General features: G+C 44.5%; 7 non-coding genes across 7 annotated transcripts; all 7 read right to left on the bottom strand.

Moving 5' to 3' along the window:
* Positions 1-161: 161 nt before the first annotated feature.
* On the bottom strand, positions 162-461 carry LOC146854631 (signal recognition particle RNA). The gene has a single exon (XR_014981570.1).
* Positions 462-3,858: 3,397 nt separating this feature from the next.
* Positions 3,859-4,158, bottom strand: LOC146854630 (signal recognition particle RNA). Its single transcript, XR_014959321.1, has one exon.
* Positions 4,159-7,555: 3,397 nt separating this feature from the next.
* On the bottom strand, positions 7,556-7,855 carry LOC146854629 (signal recognition particle RNA). The gene has a single exon (XR_014959203.1).
* A 3,402-nt stretch (positions 7,856-11,257) lies between these two features.
* On the bottom strand, positions 11,258-11,557 carry LOC146854628 (signal recognition particle RNA). The gene has a single exon (XR_014959202.1).
* A 3,401-nt stretch (positions 11,558-14,958) lies between these two features.
* Positions 14,959-15,258, bottom strand: LOC146854627 (signal recognition particle RNA). The gene has a single exon (XR_014959320.1).
* Positions 15,259-18,663: 3,405 nt separating this feature from the next.
* Positions 18,664-18,963, bottom strand: LOC146854626 (signal recognition particle RNA). Its single transcript, XR_014959179.1, has one exon.
* A 3,398-nt stretch (positions 18,964-22,361) lies between these two features.
* On the bottom strand, positions 22,362-22,661 carry LOC146854625 (signal recognition particle RNA). Its single transcript, XR_014959200.1, has one exon.
* Between the last annotated feature and the right edge of the window lie 294 nt (positions 22,662-22,955).

The following is a 22,955-nucleotide window of genomic DNA, read 5'->3' as shown; positions in this document are numbered from 1 at the left end:
TCAATTCTGGAGAATTGTCTGCTATGCTGAAATGCGTGGCCCAGTTCAAATGTTCATCATATTTCCTGGAAAAATATCAAAAGGAAAACAAAGATTTGGTTTTGGGAAAATAATTTATTACACCTTGTAAAAATCAAAACTTTCACATTTGAGTCAAAAAAGAGAGGCTAGGTCTCACTATTTTGCTCAGGCTGTTTAACACGTACTGCTCACAGGTGCTGTCCTGCTACCAATGGGCATGGAAGCTTTGGCCTGCTCTGTTTCCAGCCTGGGTCGGTGCACCTCTCGTTACACAACCTGAAATTCTAGAGCTCCCTCTAGAACACCATATTGATGCCCAATGCAGCATGGACACCTGATCAACACAGCTGAGTGCAGCCCAGAACCCCTGAGCTCAAGCAATACACAAGCCTCTGCCTCCCAAGTAACTAGGACAACAGGCGCACGCCACCTTGCCCGGCAAACACTGCAGCTGTCCTAATGATGAAATGCATTCCATAAGTAAGGATAATGATAAAGTAAGGTGGAATGAATTGATGGTTTACCAACCATGTTTCAAGAAAATCAATTTCACTATCCTTCAAAGAAAGGAAAAAAATGTCTTATCAAGAAGCAGTGTGAATATGGGAAGGGCCTTTAAAAAAGATGTGGAGTTTCCTAAAGTAAAAAAGAGGGTTGAACTGATTGAAGGGAGAGAGGAAGTAGGGTCGGAAAGATTGTGACGGGGAAGTGAATATAACATAAATACTAGTATTTAGAGAGTGAGAGACAGGTAGAGGGACAGAAGGGAAAGGAGAGTGAGAGTGAGAGAGAAGAGCCAGGTTAGGGCTGAGTTTCTCTTTATCTGCCAGTGACTCCCTGTAGAAGCTTGCTCGCACAATTTAGGCTGTCCTGTAGGCATCCCTTGTTATACCGAGCCAGCCAATATTGAGAAAAATAGCATGGGTCACAATGATGGAACTCGTCTGCAACTTCGGAAGTTTTAAAGTGATATGGAGTGGGAGGGCTAGAAGAGTTACCATAAAGAATGAATACACGTCATTCTGTTCTCTAGCCTCAACAGCTGCAAGAGAGGAACTCCTGCTGGCCAAGAAGACCAATGTCAGTTCAGCTTGAACAGGTGAAAGCATGCCTGATTCTGCAAAGGTATGAGATTACACTTTTGCGTCAGAGGTGGTCAGGGGCTATTGCACATTAGGAAACCGTTTATTGAGGTCCAGTTGGATTACTCTATCTTCTACCACCTCAAAATCAGCCCCTCATGCAGTGTTCTATACCGTTGAGCTATTTTGGTCCTCCCTGCCCCTTCCAGCTAGTGGGTCCCCTGACTAGGGAAAGTGATTCGAACAGATCTTTTCATAGGAGACTTCTTGACTTATTTTATACTGTGCCAAATCAAGGTAGAGTAATGATCTTGACAGACCTATATTGGAGAACTGCAGTGTGAGAAAGTGGCTCTGTATATACTGTTCCCAAATAGGTACAGGGTGTACAGAGTCCACAGTCCCCAGAGGTTTGGCAGAGGCTAAAGTTAGATATAACCTTACTCTCTAAAGTGATAGCTTGGTCGAGCAGTAAGGCAGTATCAGAGGACAGTGTAAAGCATTTGTTGCACACACTCAGTCAGCAAATGGTCTCACACACTCAATAACTGAACTCTAGGCCAATGGTTTATCTACAAAAAATATATGCTTGTTTTATTTTAGAACCAACAATAGGTATTAAAATATACTTTCTCAGAATGAGATGCTTTATATAAATACTTTTGCAATATGCAATTGACTTTTGTAGAAAGTTACAAGTGGTTGCAATAGGCAACAACATTTTAAACACAATAATGCATTGAGCTCAATGGAAGTTTCAAGTTATTTGCAACAGATTACTTTTAGGATTACTTTTGGATTTCCAGGACTGGATCCTAGATTCAGTCCTGGGTCAGTACTTGGAATCAAGTGATAAAAGTCGACTTAATTACTGTGATGATTTTTAGACAATATTTTGCTATTTTAAAAGTTGACAGAAAATATTTCATAGAAAACAGTCTAAGATTCCCTATGGCAGAAAATTCAAGTTGCAGGTATAGTATGTTCTCGTTACTTTTGTAATCCAGTACTGGGTGCCTAGACTCAGTACTGGGACCTTTATCTAAAACAGGTAAGTAATTACGTTTTCAGAAATTATACGATTTTTAAAGAATATTTAAAGTTTGCAGAAAATTGACACTTAGAAGAAATTTCACAGAAAAACAGTCAATGATTTCTTACGGGAGAAAATTGGGTTACTGGTAAGTACAGTTGTAAGTATTTTTCAGAGTCAGTGCTGGGCACCAAGATCCAGCACTGGGAGCTCACCTAATAGCAGGTGAGTATTTTCGTTTTCGTTACTCGGCTGATTTTTGGTGAATATTTTAAGTTTTGAAAAGTCCACACTTGGAAGAAATTTCAGGAAAAACCAGTCAATGTTACCCTATGGAGAAGATTGAGTTATCGGTTTAAAGGTAAGTACTCGACTGGCAGAGTTAAGGTTCTGGGCATAGACTCAGGCGTCTCCCAGGGTCAGGTAGGTACAGTTGATTCACCCTCAGCGGCACAAGGGCGGCCGGGTGCAGAGAGAGTTAGGCCCAATGTTATCCTATGAGAGGTAGGGGGGCCTTGGTTGGTGGCTGCTGACTAGCAGGCCACGTGGCTGTGGGAGCTGGGCTCCTGGTCACTTATCCAGGGCAAGTGGGGAAGTACATAGATGTAGAGGTTGCACTGCCAGGGCCACTCGGACGGCTGGGTGCAGGGTGCTTTTGAGCATTCGAGCGCTCAATTGATTTGAATGGGAAATCACTGGTTTAGGAAAAGACTGCAAGCTCGGGGACGAAGATTCTTCAGGTGCCACCACCACTTCGAGAGGTAAGTTGGGTAGTTGGAGGATAGGTAGGTACCCCGGGATTGGGCACAGGGGGCCGCGGAGCGCCGGGTGCATGGGGTACCTTTTGGTGTCGGGAAATCTTACCCTCTGTTGATCGCGGTTGGGGGGGCACCTGGTTCTGAGGCTGCAGGCTTCTTCAGGAGTGTCGAGGGAGGTCCTTGGGTGCCGGACTCGGGGTCACAGTCGCCGTGGGGTCGTCCTTGTGGTCTTTGTTCACTCTGGCACAGGCCAGGCTTGGTGGGTGCAGAGTGTGAAGGGTTCGCGGTTCCGGGCTGCTGCCAGGGATTAGAAGTAGATTTGAGTAGAGCCTCTACTCATGGGAGTCCCAGGGGTTTAGAGTCAAAAGGTAGCCAGGTCCTCCAGGGTTTGTGAGGTTGCTGGCCACAAGAGATGCCGGGTTGGAGCAGGAGCAGGTTCGAGGGTCGACAGGCCAGAGGCTCCAACGTTTGGGAGTTGCACAGCCTTCAGTCTTTTCATGTTTCGCTCAAAGAGTGAAGGGCCCTGTAATTTCTCCTTCTCATTCACATATGAAAAGAATGAAGGCTAATCAAAAAATGAATTAGAGCTGGACGTAGAAATGCAGCAGAAGGGCCAGCAAGCGCATTTCTAAGTTGCTCTATGAAGGATGCTTTTGTACTTGACAGATCAGTTTAATCCTACAGGTGCTCTAAAAGGAAGAATGCATTTGAGTCATCCTTGCTGAAAATCACACAGCCATTTATTCTAGGTTGCACTGAGTTTTCAGTCCTCTCCGCCTGCTAGCTTGTTGTTGCAATATGTCTCAATTCTGGAGAATTGTCTGCTATGCTGAAATGCGTGGCCCAGTTCAAATGTTCATCATATTTCCTGGAAAAATATCAAAAGGAAAACAAAGATTTGGTTTTGGGAAAATAATTTATTACACCTTGTAAAAATCAAAACTTTCACATTTGAGTCAAAAAAGAGAGGCTAGGTCTCACTATTTTGCTCAGGCTGTTTTACACGTACTGCTCACAGGTGCTGTTCTGCTACCAATGGGCATGGAAGCTTTGGCCTGCTCTGTTTCCAGCCTGGGTCGGTGCACCTCTCGTTACACAACCTGAAATTCTAGAGCTCCCTCTAGAACACCATATTGATGCCCAATGCAGCATGGACACCTGATCAACACAGCTGAGTGCAGCCCAGAACCCCTGAGCTCAAGCAATCCACAAGCCTCTGCCTCCTAAGTAACTAGGACAACAGGCACACACCACCTTGCCCGGCAAACACTGCAGCTGTCCTAATGATGAAATGCATTCCATAAGTAAGGATAATGATAAAGTAAGGTGGAATGAATTGATGGTTTACCAACCATGTTTCAAGAAAATCAATTTCACTACCCTTCAAAGAAAGGAAAAAAATGTCTTATCAAGAAGCAGTGTGAATATGGGAAGGGCCTTTTAAAAAGATGTGGAGTTTCCTAAAGTAAAAAAGAGGGTTGAACTGATTGAAGGGAGAGAGGAAGTAGGGTCGGAAAGATTGTGACGGGGAAGTGAATACAACATAAATACTAGTATTTAGAGAGTGAGAGACAGGTAGAGGGACAGAAGGGAAAGGAGAGTGAGAGTGAGAGAGAAGAGCCAGGTTAGGGATGAGTTTCTCTTTATCTGCCAGTGACTCCCTGTAGAAGCTTGCCGGCACAATTTATGCTGTCCTGTAGGCATCCCTTGTTATGCCGAGCCAGCCAATATTGAGAAAAATAGCATGGGTCACAATGATGGAACTCGTCTGCAACTTCGGAAGTTTTAAAGTGGTATGGAGTGGGAGGGCTAGACGAGTTACCATAAAGAATGAATACACGTCATTCTGTTCTCTAGCCTCAACAGCTGCAAGAGGGGAACTCCTGCTGGCCAAGAAGACCTATGTCAGTTCAGCTTGAACAGGTGAAAGCATGCCTGATTCTGCAAAGGTATGAGATTACACTTTTGCGTCAGAGGTGGTCAGGGGCTATTGCACATTAGGAAACCGTTTATTGAGGTCCAGTTGGATTACTCTATCTTCTACCACCTCAAAATCAGCTCCTCATGCAGTGTTCTATACCGTTGAGCTATTTTGGTCCTCCCTGCCCCTTCCAGCTAGTGGGTCCCCTGACTAGGGAAAGTGATTCGAACAGATCTTTTCATAGGAGACTTCTTGACTTATTTTATACTGTGCCAAATCAAGGTAGAGTAATGATCTTGACAGACCTATATTGGAGAACTGCAGTGTGAGAAAGTGGCTCTGTATATACTGTTCCCAAATAGGTACAGGGTGTACAGAGTCCACAGTCCCCAGAGGTTTGGCAGAGGCTAAAGTTATATATAACCTTACTCTCTAAAGTGGTAGCTTGGTCGAGCAGTAAGGCAGTATCAGAGGACAGTGTAAAGCATTTGTTGCACACACTCAGTCAGCAAATGGTCTCACACACTCAATAACTGAACTCTAGGCCAATGGTTTATCTACAAAAAATATATGCTTGTTTTATTTTAGAACCAACAATAGGTATTAAAATATACTTTCTCAGAATGAGATGCTTTATATAAATACTTTTGCAATATGCAATTGACTTTTGTAGAAAGTTACAAGTGGTTGCAATAGGCAACAAAATTTTAAACACAATAATGCATTGAGCTCAATGGAAGTTTCAAGTTATTTGCAACAGATTACTTTTAGGATTACTTTTGGATTTCCAGGACTGGATCCTAGATTCAGTCCTGGGTCAGTACTTGGAATCAAGTGATAAAAGTCGACTTAATTACTGTGATGATTTTTAGACAATATTTTGCTATTTTAAAAGTTGACAGAAAATATTTCATAGAAAACAGTCTAAGATTCCCTATGGCAGAAAATTCAAGTTGCAGGTATAGTATGTTCTCGTTACTTTTGTAATCCAGTACTGGGTGCCTAGACTCAGTACTGGGACCTTTATCCAAAACAGGTAAGTAATTACGTTTTCAGAAATTATACGATTTTTAAAGAATATTTAAAGTTTGCAGAAAATTGACACTTAGAAGAAATTTCACAGAAAAACAGTCAATGATTTCCTACGGGAGAAAATTGGGTTACTGGTAAGTACAGTTGTAAGTATTTTTCAGAGTCAGTGCTGGGCACCAAGATCCAGCACTGGGAGCTCACCTAATAGCAGGTGAGTATTTTCGTTTTCGTTACTCGGCTGATTTTTCGTGAATATTTTAAGTTTTGAAAAGTCCACACTTGGAAGAAATTTCAGGAAAAACCAGTCAATGTTACCCTATGGAGAAGATTGAGTTATCGGTTTAAAGGTAAGTACTCGACTGGCAGAGTTAAGGTTCTGGGCATAGACTCAGGCGTCTCCCAGGGTCAGGTAGGTACAGTTGGTTCACCCTCAGCGGCACAAGGGCGGCCGGGTGCAGAGAGAGTTAGGCCCAATGTTATCCTATGAGAGGTAGGGGGGCCTTGGTTGGTGGCTGCTGACTAGCAGGCCACGTGGCTGTGGGAGCTGGGCTCCTGGTCACTTATCCAGGGCAAGTGGGGAAGTAGATAGATGTAGAGGTTGCACTGCCAGGGCCACTCGGACGGCTGGGTGCAGGGTGCTTTTGAGCATTCGGGCGCTCAATTGATTTGAATGGGAAATCACTGGTTTAGAAAAAGACTGCAAGCTCGGGGACGAAGATTCTTCAGGTGCCACCACCACTTCGAGAGGTAAGTTGGGTAGTTGGAGGATAGGTAGGTACCCCGGGATTGGGCACAGGGGGCCGCGGAGCGCCGGGTGCATGGGGTACCTTTTGGTGTCGGGAAATCTTACCCTCTGTTGATCGCGGTTGGGGGGGCACCTGGTTCTGAGGCTGCAGGCTTCTTCAGGAGTTTCGAGGGAGGTCCTTGGGTGCCGGACTCGGGGTCACAGTCGCCGTGGGGTCGTCCTTGTGGTCTTTGTTCACTCTGGCACAGGCCAGGCTTGGTGGGTGCAGAGTGTGAAGGGTTCGCGGTTCCGGGCTGCTGCCAGGGATTAGAAGTAGATTTGAGTAGAGCCTCTACTCATGGGATTCCCAGGGGTTTAGAGTCAAAAGGTAGCCAGGTCCTCCAGGGTTTGTGAGGTTGCTGGCCACAAGAGATGCCGGGTTGGAGCAGGAGCAGGTTCGAGGGTCGACAGGCCAGAGGCTCCAACGTTTGGGAGTTGCACAGCCCTCAGTCTTTTCATGTTTCGCTCAAAGAGTGAAGGGCCCTGTAATTTCTCCTTCTCATTCACATATGAAAAGAATGAGGGCTAATCAAAAAATGAATTAGAGCTGGACGTAGAAATGCAGCAGAAGGGCCAGCAAGCGCATTTCTAAGTTGCTCTATGAAGGATGCTTTTGTACTTGACAGATCAGTTTAATCCTACAGGTGCTCTAAAAGGAAGAATGCATTTGAGTCATCCTTGCTGAAAATCACAGAGCCATTTATTCTAGGTTGCACTGAGTTTTCAGTCCTCTCCGCCTGCTAGCTTGTTGTTGCAATATGTCTCAATTCTGGAGAATTGTCTGCTATGCTGAAATGCGTGGCCCAGTTCAAATGTTCATCATATTTCCTGGAAAAATATCAAAAGGAAAACAAAGATTTGGTTTTGGGAAAATAATTTATTACACCTTGTAAAAATCAAAACTTTCACATTTGAGTCAAAAAAGAGAGGCTAGGTCTCACTATTTTGCTCAGGCTGTTTAACACGTACTGCTCACAGGTGCTGTCCTGCTACCAATGGGCATGGAAGCTTTGGCCTGCTCTGTTTCCAGCCTGGGTCGGTGCACCTCTTGTTACACAACCTGAAATTCTAGAGCTCCCTCTAGAACACCATATTGATGCCCAATGCAGCATGGACACCTGATCAACACAGCTGAGTGCAGCCCAGAACCCCTGAACTCAAGCAATCCACAAGCCTCTGCCTCCCAAGTAACTAGGACAACAGGCACACGCCACCTTGCCCGGCAAACACTGCAGCTGTCCTAATGATGAAATGCATTCCATAAGTAAGGATAATGATAAAGTAAGGTGGAATGAATTGATGGTTTACCAACCATGTTTCAAGAAAATCAATTTCACTACCCTTCAAAGAAAGGAAAAAAATGTCTTATCAAGAAGCAGTGTGAATATGGGAAGGGCCTTTTAAAAAGATGTGGAGTTTCCTAAAGTAAAAAAGAGGGTTGAACTGATTGAAGGGAGAGAGGAAGTAGGGTCGGAAAGATTGTGACGGGGAAGTGAATACAACATAAATACTAGTATTTAGAGAGTGAGAGACAGGTAGAGGGACAGAAGGGAAAGGAGAGTGAGAGAGAAGAGCCAGGTTAGGGCTGAGTTTCTCTTTATCTGCCAGTGACTCCCTGTAGAAGCTTGCCGGCACAATTTAGGCTGTCCTGTAGGCTTCCCTTGTTATGCAGAGCCAGCCAATATTGAGAAAAATAGCATGGGTCACAATGATGGAACTCGTCTGCAACATCGGAAGTTTTAAAGTAGTATGGAGTGGGAGGGCTAGAAGAGTTACCATAAAGAATGAATACACGTCATTCTGTTCTCTAGCCTCAACAGCTGCAAGAGAGGAACTCCTGCTGGCCAAGAAGACCAATGTCAGTTCAGCTTGAACAGGTGAAAGCATGCCTGATTCTGCAAAGGTATGAGATTACACTTTTGCGTCAGAGGTGGTCAGGGGCTATTGAACATTAGGAAACCATTTATTGAGGTCCTGTTGGATTACTCTATCTTCTACCACCTCAAAATCAGCTGCTCATGCAGTGTTCTATACCGATGAGCTATTTTGGTCCTCCCTGCCCCTTCCAGCTAGTGGGTCCCCTGACTAGGGAAAGTGATTCGAACAGATTTGCATATCTTTTCATAGGAGACTTCTTGACCTATTTTATACTGTGCCAAATCAAGGTAGATTGAGTAATGATCTTGACAGACCTATATTGGAGAACTGCAGTGTGAGAAAGTGGCTCTGTATATACTGTTCCCAAATAGGTACAGGGTGTACAGAGTCCACAGTCCCCAGAGGTTTGGCAGAGGCTAAAGTTAGATATAACCTTACTCTCTAAAGTGGTAGCTTGGTCGAGCAGTAAGGCAGTATCAGAGGACAGTGTAAAGCATTTGTTGCACACACTCAGTCAGCAAATGGTCTCACACACTCAATAACTGAACTCTAGGCGAATGGTTTATCTACAAAAAATATATGCTTGTTTTATTTTAGAACCAACAATAGGTATTAAAATATACTTTCTCAGAATGAGATGCTTTATATAAATAGTTTTGCAATATGCAATTGACTTTTGTAGAAAGTTACAAGTGGTTTTAATAGGTAACAAAATTTTAAACACAATAATGCATTGAGCTCAATGGAAGTTTCAAGTTATTTGCAACAGATTACTTTTAGGATTACTTTTGGATTTCCAGGACTGGATCCTAGATTCAGTCCTGGGTCAGTACTTGGAATCAAGTGATAAAAGTCGACTTAATTACTGTGATGATTTTTAGACAATATTTTGCTATTTTAAAAGTTGACAGAAAATATTTCATAGAAAACAGTCTAAGATTCCCTATGGCAGAAAATTCAAGTTGCAGGTATAGTATGTTCTCGTTACTTTTGTAATCCAGTACTGGGTGCCTAGACTCAGTACTGGGACCTTTATCCAAAACAGGTAAGTAATTACGTTTTCAGAAATTATACGATTTTTAAAGAATATTTAAAGTTTGCAGAAATTGACACTTAGAAGAAATTTCACAGAAAAAGAGTCAATGATTTCCTACGGGAGAAAATTGGGTTACTGGTAAGTACAGTTGTAAGTATTTTTCAGAGTCAGTGCTGGGCACCAAGATCCAGCACTGGGAGCTCACCTAATAGCAGGTGAGTATTTTCGTTTTCGTTACTCGGCTGATTTTTGGTGAATATTTTAAGTTTTGAAAAGTCCACACTTGGAAGAAATTTCAGGAAAAACCAGTCAATGTTACCCTATGGAGAAGATTGAGTTATCGGTTTAAAGGTAAGTACTCGACTGGCAGAGTTAAGGTTCTGGGCATAGTCTGAGGCGTCTCCCAGGGTCAGGTAGGTACAGTTGGTTCACCCACAGCGGCACAAGGGCGGCCGGGTGCAGAGAGAGTTAGGCCCAATGTTATCCTATGAGAGGTAGGGGGGCCTTGGTTGGTGGCTGCTGACTAGCAGGCCACGTGGCTGTGGGAGCTGGGCTCCTGGTCACTTATCCAGGGCAAGTGGGGAAGTAGATAGATGTAGAGGTTGCACTGCCAGGGCCACTCGGACGGCTGGGTGCAGGGTGCTTTTGAGCATTCGGGCGCTCAATTGATTTGAATGGGAAATCACTGGTTTAGAAAAAGACTGCAAGCTCGGGGACGAAGATTCTTCAGGTGCCACCACCACTTCGAGAGGTAAGTTGGGTAGTTGGAGGATAGGTAGGTACCCCGGGATTGGGCACAGGGGGCCGCGGAGCGCCGGGTGCATGGGGTACCTTTTGGTGTCGGGAAATCTTACCCTCTGTTGATCGCGGTTGGGGGGGCACCTGGTTCTGAGGCTGCAGGCTTCTTCAGGAGTTTCGAGGGAGGTCCTTGGGTGCCGGACTCGGGGTCACAGTCGCCGTGGGGTCGTCCTTGTGGTCTTTGTTCACTCTGGCACAGGCCAGGCTTGGTGGGTGCAGAGTGTGAAGGGTTCGCGGTTCCGGGCTGCTGCCAGGGATTAGAAGTAGATTTGAGTAGAGCCTCTACTCATGGGATTCCCAGGGGTTTAGAGTCAAAAGGTAGCCAGGTCCTCCAGGGTTTGTGAGGTTGCTGGCCACAAGAGATGCCGGGTTGGAGCAGGAGCAGGTTCGAGGGTCGACAGGCCAGAGGCTCCAACGTTTGGGAGTTGCACAGCCCTCAGTCTTTTCATGTTTCGCTCAAAGAGTGAAGGGCCCTGTAATTTCTCCTTCTCATTCACATATGAAAAGAATGAGGGCTAATCAAAAAATGAATTAGAGCTGGACGTAGAAATGCAGCAGAAGGGCCAGCAAGCGCATTTCTAAGTTGCTCTATGAAGGATGCTTTTGTACTTGACAGATCAGTTTAATCCTACAGGTGCTCTAAAAGGAAGAATGCATTTGAGTCATCCTTGCTGAAAATCACAGAGCCATTTATTCTAGGTTGCACTGAGTTTTCAGTCCTCTCCGCCTGCTAGCTTGTTGTTGCAATATGTCTCAATTCTGGAGAATTGTCTGCTATGCTGAAATGCGTGGCCCAGTTCAAATGTTCATCATATTTCCTGGAAAAATATCAAAAGGAAAACAAAGATTTGGTTTTGGGAAAATAATTTATTACACCTTGTAAAAATCAAAACTTTCACATTTGAGTCAAAAAAGAGAGGCTAGGTCTCACTATTTTGCTCAGGCTGTTTAACACGTACTGCTCACAGGTGCTGTCCTGCTACCAATGGGCATGGAAGCTTTGGCCTGCTCTGTTTCCAGCCTGGGTCGGTGCACCTCTTGTTACACAACCTGAAATTCTAGAGCTCCCTCTAGAACACCATATTGATGCCCAATGCAGCATGGACACCTGATCAACACAGCTGAGTGCAGCCCAGAACCCCTGAACTCAAGCAATCCACAAGCCTCTGCCTCCCAAGTAACTAGGACAACAGGCACACGCCACCTTGCCCGGCAAACACTGCAGCTGTCCTAATGATGAAATGCATTCCATAAGTAAGGATAATGATAAAGTAAGGTGGAATGAATTGATGGTTTACCAACCATGTTTCAAGAAAATCAATTTCACTACCCTTCAAAGAAAGGAAAAAAATGTCTTATCAAGAAGCAGTGTGAATATGGGAAGGGCCTTTTAAAAAGATGTGGAGTTTCCTAAAGTAAAAAAGAGGGTTGAACTGATTGAAGGGAGAGAGGAAGTAGGGTCGGAAAGATTGTGACGGGGAAGTGAATACAACATAAATACTAGTATTTAGAGAGTGAGAGACAGGTAGAGGGACAGAAGGGAAAGGAGAGTGAGAGAGAAGAGCCAGGTTAGGGCTGAGTTTCTCTTTATCTGCCAGTGACTCCCTGTAGAAGCTTGCCGGCACAATTTAGGCTGTCCTGTAGGCTTCCCTTGTTATGCAGAGCCAGCCAATATTGAGAAAAATAGCATGGGTCACAATGATGGAACTCGTCTGCAACATCGGAAGTTTTAAAGTAGTATGGAGTGGGAGGGCTAGAAGAGTTACCATAAAGAATGAATACACGTCATTCTGTTCTCTAGCCTCAACAGCTGCAAGAGAGGAACTCCTGCTGGCCAAGAAGACCAATGTCAGTTCAGCTTGAACAGGTGAAAGCATGCCTGATTCTGCAAAGGTATGAGATTACACTTTTGCGTCAGAGGTGGTCAGGGGCTATTGAACATTAGGAAACCATTTATTGAGGTCCTGTTGGATTACTCTATCTTCTACCACCTCAAAATCAGCTGCTCATGCAGTGTTCTATACCGATGAGCTATTTTGGTCCTCCCTGCCCCTTCCAGCTAGTGGGTCCCCTGACTAGGGAAAGTGATTCGAACAGATTTGCATATCTTTTCATAGGAGACTTCTTGACCTATTTTATACTGTGCCAAATCAAGGTAGATTGAGTAATGATCTTGACAGACCTATATTGGAGAACTGCAGTGTGAGAAAGTGGCTCTGTATATACTGTTCCCAAATAGGTACAGGGTGTACAGAGTCCACAGTCCCCAGAGGTTTGGCAGAGGCTAAAGTTAGATATAACCTTACTCTCTAAAGTGGTAGCTTGGTCGAGCAGTAAGGCAGTATCAGAGGACAGTGTAAAGCATTTGTTGCACACACTCAGTCAGCAAATGGTCTCACACACTCAATAACTGAACTCTAGGCGAATGGTTTATCTACAAAAAATATATGCTTGTTTTATTTTAGAACCAACAATAGGTATTAAAATATACTTTCTCAGAATGAGATGCTTTATATAAATAGTTTTGCAATATGCAATTGACTTTTGTAGAAAGTTACAAGTGGTTTTAATAGGTAACAAAATTTTAAACACAATAATGCATTGAGCTCAATGGAAGTTTCAAGTTATTTGCAACAGATTACTTTTAGGATTACTTTTGGATTTCCAGGACTGGATCCTAGATTCAGTCCTGGGTCAGTACTTGGAATCAAGTGATAAAAGTCGACTTAATTACTGTGATGATTTTTAGACAATATTTTGCTATTTTAAAAGTTGACAGAAAATATTTCATAGAAAACAGTCTAAGATTCCCTATGGCAGAAAATTCAAGTTGCAGGTATAGTATGTTCTCGTTACTTTTGTAATCCAGTACTGGGTGCCTAGACTCAGTACTGGGACCTTTATCCAAAACAGGTAAGTAATTACGTTTTCAGAAATTATACGATTTTTAAAGAATATTTAAAGTTTGCAGAAATTGACACTTAGAAGAAATTTCACAGAAAAACAGTCAATGATTTCCTACGGGAGAAAATTGGGTTACTGGTAAGTACAGTTGTAAGTATTTTTCAGAGTCAGTGCTGGGCACCAAGATCCAGCACTGGGAGCTCACCTAATAGCAGGTGAGTATTTTCGTTTTCGTTACTCGGCTGATTTTTGGTGAATATTTTAAGTTTTGAAAAGTCCACACTTGGAAGAAATTTCAGGAAAAACCAGTCAATGTTACCCTATGGAGAAGATTGAGTTATCGGTTTAAAGGTAAGTACTCGACTGGCAGAGTTAAGGTTCTGGGCATAGTCTGAGGCGTCTCCCAGGGTCAGGTAGGTACAGTTGGTTCACCCACAGCGGCACAAGGGCGGCCGGGTGCAGAGAGAGTTAGGCCCAATGTTATCCTATGAGAGGTAGGGGGGCCTTGGTTGGTGGCTGCTGACTAGCAGGCCACGTGGCTGTGGGAGCTGGGCTCCTGGTCACTTATCCAGGGCAAGTGGGGAAGTAGATAGATGTAGAGGTTGCACTGCCAGGGCCACTCGGACGGCTGGGTGCAGGGTGCTTTTGAGCATTCGGGCGCTCAATTGATTTGAATGGGAAATCTCTGGTTTAGAAAAAGACTGCAAGCTCGGGGACGAAGATTCTTCAGGTGCCACCACCACTTCGAGAGGTAAGTTGGGTAGTTGGAGGATAGGTAGGTACCCCGGGATTGGGCACAGGGGGCCGCGGAGCGCCAGGTGCAGGGGTACCTTTTGGTGTCGGGAAATCTTACCCTCTGTTGATCGCGGTTGGGGGGGCACCTGGTTCTGAGGCTGCAGGCTTCTTCAGGAGTGTCGAGGGAGGTCCTTGGGTGCCGGACTCGGGGTCACAGTCGCCGTGGGGTCGTCCTTGTGGTCTTTGTTCACTCTGGCACAGGCCAGGCTTGGTGGGTGCAGAGTGTGAAGGGTTCGCGGTTCCGGGCTGCTGCCAGGGATTAGAAGTAGATTTGAGTAGAGCCTCTACTCATGGGAGTCCCAGGGGTTTAGAGTCAAAAGGTAGCCAGGTCCTCCAGGGTTTGTGAGGTTGCTGGCCACAAGAGATGCCGGGTTGGAGCAGGAGCAGGTTCGAGGGTCGACAGGCCAGAGGCTCCAACGTTTGGGAGTTGCACAGCCTTCAGTCTTTTCATGTTTCGCTCAAAGAGTGAAGGGCCCTGTAATTTCTCCTTCTCATTCACATATGAAAAGAATGAAGGCTAATCAAAAAATGAATTAGAGCTGGACGTAGAAATGCAGCAGAAGGGCCAGCAAGCGCATTTCTAAGTTGCTCTATGAAGGATGCTTTTGTACTTGACAGATCAGTTTAATCCTACAGGTGCTCTAAAAGGAAGAATGCATTTGAGTCATCCTTGCTGAAAATCACACAGCCATTTATTCTAGGTTGCACTGAGTTTTCAGTCCTCTCCGCCTGCTAGCTTGTTGTTGCAATATGTCTCAATTCTGGAGAATTGTCTGCTATGCTGAAATGCGTGGCCCAGTTCAAATGTTCATCATATTTCCTGGAAAAATATCAAAAGGAAAACAAAGATTTGGTTTTGGGAAAATAATTTATTACACCTTGTAAAAATCAAAACTTTCACATTTGAGTCAAAAAAGAGAGGCTAGGTCTCACTATTTTGCTCAGGCTGTTTTACACGTACTGCTCACAGGTGCTGTTCTGCTACCAATGGGCATGGAAGCTTTGGCCTGCTCTGTTTCCAGCCTGGGTCGGTGCACCTCTCGTTACACAACCTGAAATTCTAGAGCTCCCTCTAGAACACCATATTGATGCCCAATGCAGCATGGACACCTGATCAACACAGCTGAGTGCAGCCCAGAACCCCTGAGCTCAAGCAATCCACAAGCCTCTGCCTCCTAAGTAACTAGGACAACAGGCACACACCACCTTGCCCGGCAAACACTGCAGCTGTCCTAATGATGAAATGCATTCCATAAGTAAGGATAATGATAAAGTAAGGTGGAATGAATTGATGGTTTACCAACCATGTTTCAAGAAAATCAATTTCACTACCCTTCAAAGAAAGGAAAAAAATGTCTTATCAAGAAGCAGTGTGAATATGGGAAGGGCCTTTTAAAAAGATGTGGAGTTTCCTAAAGTAAAAAAGAGGGTTGAACTGATTGAAGGGAGAGAGGAAGTAGGGTCGGAAAGATTGTGACGGGGAAGTGAATACAACATAAATACTAGTATTTAGAGAGTGAGAGACAGGTAGAGGGACAGAAGGGAAAGGAGAGTGAGAGTGAGAGAGAAGAGCCAGGTTAGGGATGAGTTTCTCTTTATCTGCCAGTGACTCCCTGTAGAAGGTTGCCGGCACAATTTATGCTGTCCTGTAGGCATCCCTTGTTATGCCGAGCCAGCCAATATTGAGAAAAATAGCATGGGTCACAATGATGGAACTCGTCTGCAACTTCGGAAGTTTTAAAGTGGTATGGAGTGGGAGGGCTAGACGAGTTACCATAAAGAATGAATACACGTCATTCTGTTCTCTAGCCTCAACAGCTGCAAGAGGGGAACTCCTGCTGGCCAAGAAGACCTATGTCAGTTCAGCTTGAACAGGTGAAAGCATGCCTGATTCTGCAAAGGTATGAGATTACACTTTTGCGTCAGAGGTGGTCAGGGGCTATTGCACATTAGGAAACCGTTTATTGAGGTCCAGTTGGATTACTCTATCTTCTACCACCTCAAAATCAGCTGCTCATGCAGTGTTCTATACCGATGAGCTATTTTGGTCCTCCCTGCCCCTTCCAGCTAGTGGGTCCCCTGACTAGGGAAAGTGATTCGAACAGATTTGCATATCTTTTCATAGGAGACTTCTTGACTTATTTTATACTGTGCCAAATCAAGGTAGATTGAGTAATGATCTTGACAGACCTATATTGGAGAACTGCAGTGTGAGAAAGTGGCTCTGTATATACTGTTCCCATATAGGTACAGGGTGTACAGAGTCCACAGTCCCCAGAGGTTTGGCAGAGGCTAAAGTTAGATATAACCTTACTCTCTAAAGTGGTAGCTTGGTCGAGCAGTAAGGCAGTATCAGAGGACAGTGTAAAGCATTTGTTGCACACACTCAGTCAGCAAATGGTCTCACACACTCAATAACTGAACTCTAGGCCAATGGTTTATCTACAAAAAATATATGCTTGTTTTATTTTAGAACCAACAATAGGTATTAAAATATACTTTCTCAGAATGAGATGCTTTATATAAATACTTTTGCAATATGCAATTGACTTTTGTAGAAAGTTACAAGTGGTTGCAATAGGCAACAAAATTTTAAACACAATAATGCATTGAGCTCAATGGAAGTTTCAAGTTCTTTGCAACAGATTACTTTTAGGATTACTTTTGGATTTCCAGGACTGGATCCTAGATTCAGTCCTGGGTCAGTACTTGGAATCAAGTGATAAAAGTCGACTTAATTACTGTGATGATTTTTAGACAATATTTTGCTATTTTAAAAGTTGACAAAATATTTCATAGAAAACAGTCTAAGATTCCCTATGGCAGAAAATTCAAGTTGCAGGTATAGTATGTTCTCGTTACTTTTGTAATCCAGTACTGGGTGCCTAGACTCAGTACTGGGACCTTTATCCAAAACAGGTAAGTAATTACGTTTTCAGAAATTATACGATTTTTAAAGAATATTTAAAGTTTGCAGAAATTGACACTTAGAAGAAATTTCACAGAAAAACAGTCAATGATTTCCTATGGGAGAAAATTGGGTTACTGGTAAGTACAGTTGTAAGTATTTTTCAGAGTCAGTGCTGGGCACCAAGATCCAGCACTGGGAGCTCACCTAATAGCAGGTGAGTATTTTCGTTTTCGTTACTCGGCTGATTTTTGGTGAATATTTTAAGTTTTGAAAAGTCCACACTTGGAAGAAATTTCAGGAAAAACCAGTCCATGTTACCCTGTGGAGAAGATTGAGTTATCGGTTTAAAGGTAAGTACTCGACTGGCAGAGTTAAGGTTCTGGGCATAGACTCAGGCGTCTCCCAGGGTCAGGTAGGTACAGTTGGTTCACCCTCAGCGGCACAAGGGCGGCCGGGTGCAGAGAGAGTTAGGCCCAATGTTATCCTATGAGAGGTAGGGGGGCCTTGGTTGGTGGCTGCTGACTAGCAGGCCACGTGGCTGTGGGAGCTGGGCTCCTGGTCACTTATCCAGGGCAAGTGGGGAAGTAGATAGATGTAGAGGTTGCACTGCCAGGGCCACTCGGACGGCTGGGTGCAGGGTGCTTTTGAGCATTCGGGCGCTCAATTGATTTGAATGGGAAATCTCTGGTTTAGAAAAAGACTGCAAGCTCGGGGACGAAGATTCTTCAGGTGCCACCACCACTTCGAGAGGTAAGTTGGGTAGTTGGAGGATAGGTAGGTATCCCGGGATTGGGCACAGGGGGCCGCGGAGCGCCGGGTGCAGGGGTACCTTTTGGTGTCGGGAAATCTTACCCTCTGTTGATCGCGGTTGGGGGGGCACCTGGTTCTGAGGCTGCAGGCTTCTTCAAGAGTGTCGAGGGAGGTCCTTGGGTGCCGGACTCGGGGCCACAGTCGCCGTGGGGTCGTCCTTGTGGTCTTTGTTCACTCTGGCACAGGCCAGGCTTGGTGGGTGCAGAGTGTGAAGGGTTCGCGGTTCCGGGCTGCTGCCAGGGATTAGAAGTAGATTTGAGTAGAGCTTCTACTCATGGGAGTCCCAGGGGTTTAGAGTCAAAAGGTAGCCAGGTCCTCCAGGGTTTGTGAGGTTGCTGGCCACAAGAGATGCCGGGTTGGAGCAGGAGCAGGTTCGAGGGTCGACAGGCCAGAGGCTCCAACGTTTGGGAGTTGCACAGCCCTCAGTCTTTTCATGTTTCGCTCAAAGAGTGAAGGGCCCTGTAATTTCTCCTTCTCATTCACATATGAAAAGAATGAGGGCTAATCAAAAAATGAATTAGAGCTGGACGTAGAAATGCAGCAGAAGGGCCAGCAAGCGCATTTCTAAGTTGCTCTATGAAGGATGCTTTTGTACTTGACAGATCAGTTTAATCCTACAGGTGCTATAAAAGGAAGAATGCATTTGAGTCATCCTTGCTGAAAATCACACAGCCATTTATTCTAGGTTGCACTAAGTTTTCAGTCCTCTCCGCCTGCTAGCTTGTTGTTGCAATATGTCTCAATTCTGGAGAATTGTCTGCTATGCTGAAATGCGTGGCCCAGTTCAAATGTTCATCATATTTCCTGGAAAAATATCAAAAGGAAAACAAAGATTTGGTTTTGGGAAAATAATTTATTACACCTTGTAAAAATCAAAACTTTCACATTTGAGTCAAAAAAGAGAGGCTAGGTCTCACTATTTTGCTCAGGCTGTTTAACACGTACTGCTCACAGGTGCTGTCCTGCTACCAATGGGCATGGAAGCTTTGGCCTGCTCTGTTTCCAGCCTGGGTCGGTGCACCTCTCGTTACACAACCTGAAATTCTAGAGCTCCCTCTAGAACACCATATTGATGCCCAATGCAGCATGGACACCTGATCAACACAGCTGAGTGCAGCCCAGAACCCCTGAGCTCAAGCAATCCACAAGCCTCTGCCTCCCAAGTAACTAGGACAACAGGCACACGCCACCTTGCCCGGCAAACACTGCAGCTGTCCTAATGATGAAATGCATTCCATAAGTAAGGATAATGATAAAGTAAGGTGGAATGAATTGATGGTTTACCAACCATGTTTCAAGAAAATCAATTTCACTATCCTTCAAAGAAAGGAAAAAAAATGTCTTATCAAGAAGCAGTGTGAATATGGGAAGGGCCTTTAAAAAAGATGTGGAGTTTCCTAAAGTAAAAAAGAGGGTTGAACTGATTGAAGGGAGAGAGGAAGTAGGGTCGGAAAGATTGTGACGGGGAAGTGAATACAACATAAATACTAGTATTTAGAGAGTGAGAGACAGGTAGAGGGACAGAAGGGAAAGGAGAGTGAGAGTGAGAGAGAAGAGCCAGGTTAGGGCTGAGTTTCTCTTTATCTGCCAGTGACTCCCTGTAGAAGCTTGCTGGCACAATTTAGGCTGTCCTGTAGGCATCCCTTGTTATGCCGAGCCAGCCAATATTGAGAAAAATAGCATGGGTCACAATGATGGAACTCGTCTGCAACTTCGGAAGTTTTAAAGTGGTATGGAGTGGGAGGGCTAGAAGAGTTACCATAAAGAATGAATACACGTCATTCTGTTCTCTAGCCTCAACAGCTGCAAGAGAGGAACTCCTGCTGGCCAAGAAGACCAATGTCAGTTCAGCTTGAACAGGTGAAAGCATGCCTGATTCTGCAAAGGTATGAGATTACACTTTTGCGTCAGAGGTGGTCAGGGGCTATTGCACATTAGGAAACCGTTTATTGAGGTCCAGTTGGATTACTCTATCTTCTACCACCTCAAAATCAGCTCCTCATGCAGTGTTCTATACCGTTGAGCTATTTTGGTCCTCCCTGCCCCTTCCAGCTAGTGGGTCCCCTGACTAGGGAAAGTGATTCGAACAGATCTTTTCATAGGAGACTTCTTGACTTATTTTATACTGTGCCAAATCAAGGTAGAGTAATGATCTTGACAGACCTATATTGGAGAACTGCAGTGTGAGAAAGTGGCTCTGTATATACTGTTCCCAAATAGGTACAGGGTGTACAGAGTCCACAGTCCCCAGAGGTTTGGCAGAGGCTAAAGTTATATATAACCTTACTCTCTAAAGTGGTAGCTTGGTCGAGCAGTAAGGCAGTATCAGAGGACAGTGTAAAGCATTTGTTGCACACACTCAGTCAGCAAATGGTCTCACACACTCAATAACTGAACTCTAGGCCAATGGTTTATCTACAAAAAATATATGCTTGTTTTATTTTAGAACCAACAATAGGTATTAAAATATACTTTCTCAGAATGAGATGCTTTATATAAATACTTTTGCAATATGCAATTGACTTTTGTAGAAAGTTACAAGTGGTTGCAATAGGCAACAAAATTTTAAACACAATAATGCATTGAGCTCAATGGAAGTTTCAAGTTATTTGCAACAGATTACTTTTAGGATTACTTTTGGATTTCCAGGACTGGATCCTAGATTCAGTCCTGGGTCAGTACTTGGAATCAAGTGATAAAAGTCGACTTAATTACTGTGATGATTTTTAGACAATATTTTGCTATTTTAAAAGTTGACAGAAAATATTTCATAGAAAACAGTCTAAGATTCCCTATGGCAGAAAATTCAAGTTGCAGGTATAGTATGTTCTCGTTACTTTTGTAATCCAGTACTGGGTGCCTAGACTCAGTACTGGGACCTTTATCCAAAACAGGTAAGTAATTACGTTTTCAGAAATTATACGATTTTTAAAGAATATTTAAAGTTTGCAGAAAATTGACACTTAGAAGAAATTTCACAGAAAAACAGTCAATGATTTCCTACGGGAGAAAATTGGGTTACTGGTAAGTACAGTTGTAAGTATTTTTCAGAGTCAGTGCTGGGCACCAAGATCCAGCACTGGGAGCTCACCTAATAGCAGGTGAGTATTTTCGTTTTCGTTACTCGGCTGATTTTTGGTGAATATTTTAAGTTTTGAAAAGTCCACACTTGGAAGAAATTTCAGGAAAAACCAGTCAATGTTACCCTATGGAGAAGATTGAGTTATCGGTTTAAAGGTAAGTACTCGACTGGCAGAGTTAAGGTTCTGGGCATAGTCTGAGGCGTCTCCCAGGGTCAGGTAGGTACAGTTGGTTCACCCACAGCGGCACAAGGGCGGCCGGGTGCAGAGAGAGTTAGGCCCAATGTTATCCTATGAGAGGTAGGGGGGCCTTGGTTGGTGGCTGCTGACTAGCAGGCCACGTGGCTGTGGGAGCTGGGCTCCTGGTCACTTATCCAGGGCAAGTGGGGAAGTAGATAGATGTAGAGGTTGCACTGCCAGGGCCACTCGGACGGCTGGGTGCAGGGTGCTTTTGAGCATTCGGGCGCTCAATGGATTTGAATGGGAAATCACTGGTTTAGAAAAAGACTGCAAGCTCGGGGACGAAGATTCTTCAGGTGCCACCACCACTTCGAGAGGTAAGTTGGGTAGTTGGAGGATAGGTAGGTACCCCGGGATTGGGCACAGGGGGCCGCGGAGCGCCGGGTGCATGGGGTACCTTTTGGTGTCGGGAAATCTTACCCTCTGTTGATCGCGGTTGGGGGGGCACCTGGTTCTGAGGCTGCAGGCTTCTTCAGGAGTTTCGAGGGAGGTCCTTGGGTGCCGGACTCGGGGTCACAGTCGCCGTGGGGTCGTCCTTGTGGTCTTTGTTCACTCTGGCACAGGCCAGGCTTGGTGGGTGCAGAGTGTGAAGGGTTCGCGGTTCCGGGCTGCTGCCAGGGATTAGAAGTAGATTTGAGTAGAGCCTCTACTCATGGGATTCCCAGGGGTTTAGAGTCAAAAGGTAGCCAGGTCCTCCAGGGTTTGTGAGGTTGCTGGCCACAAGAGATGCCGGGTTGGAGCAGGAGCAGGTTCGAGGGTCGACAGGCCAGAGGCTCCAACGTTTGGGAGTTGCACAGCCCTCAGTCTTTTCATGTTTCGCTCAAAGAGTGAAGGGCCCTGTAATTTCTCCTTCTCATTCACATATGAAAAGAATGAGGGCTAATCAAAAAATGAATTAGAGCTGGACGTAGAAATGCAGCAGAAGGGCCAGCAAGCGCATTTCTAAGTTGCTCTATGAAGGATGCTTTTGTACTTGACAGATCAGTTTAATCCTACAGGTGCTCTAAAAGGAAGAATGCATTTGAGTCATCCTTGCTGAAAATCACAGAGCCATTTATTCTAGGTTGCACTGAGTTTTCAGTCCTCTCCGCCTGCTAGCTTGTTGTTGCAATATGTCTCAATTCTGGAGAATTGTCTGCTATGCTGAAATGCGTGGCCCAGTTCAAATGTTCATCATATTTCCTGGAAAAATATCAAAAGGAAAACAAAGATTTGGTTTTGGGAAAATAATTTATTACACCTTGTAAAAATCAAAACTTTCACATTTGAGTCAAAAAAGAGAGGCTAGGTCTCACTATTTTGCTCAGGCTGTTTAACACGTACTGCTCACAGGTGCTGTCCTGCTACCAATGGGCATGGAAGCTTTGGCCTGCTCTGTTTCCAGCCTGGGTCGGTGCACCTCTTGTTACACAACCTGAAATTCTAGAGCTCCCTCTAGAACACCATATTGATGCCCAATGCAGCATGGACACCTGATCAACACAGCTGAGTGCAGCCCAGAACCCCTGAACTCAAGCAATCCACAAGCCTCTGCCTCCCAAGTAACTAGGACAACAGGCACACGCCACCTTGCCCGGCAAACACTGCAGCTGTCCTAATGATGAAATGCATTCCATAAGTAAGGATAATGATAAAGTAAGGTGGAATGAATTGATGGTTTACCAACCATGTTTCAAGAAAATCAATTTCACTACCCTTCAAAGAAAGGAAAAAAATGTCTTATCAAGAAGCAGTGTGAATATGGGAAGGGCCTTTTAAAAAGATGTGGAGTTTCCTAAAGTAAAAAAGAGGGTTGAACTGATTGAAGGGAGAGAGGAAGTAGGGTCGGAAAGATTGTGACGGGGAAGTGAATACAACATAAATACTAGTATT

Source organism: Triturus cristatus, chromosome 4_1, assembly GCF_964204655.1.
Source record: "Triturus cristatus chromosome 4_1, aTriCri1.1, whole genome shotgun sequence".
In the NCBI taxonomy this organism is placed as follows: domain Eukaryota; kingdom Metazoa; phylum Chordata; class Amphibia; order Caudata; family Salamandridae; genus Triturus; species Triturus cristatus.
This window is presented reverse-complemented; position numbering and strand designations above follow the sequence as displayed.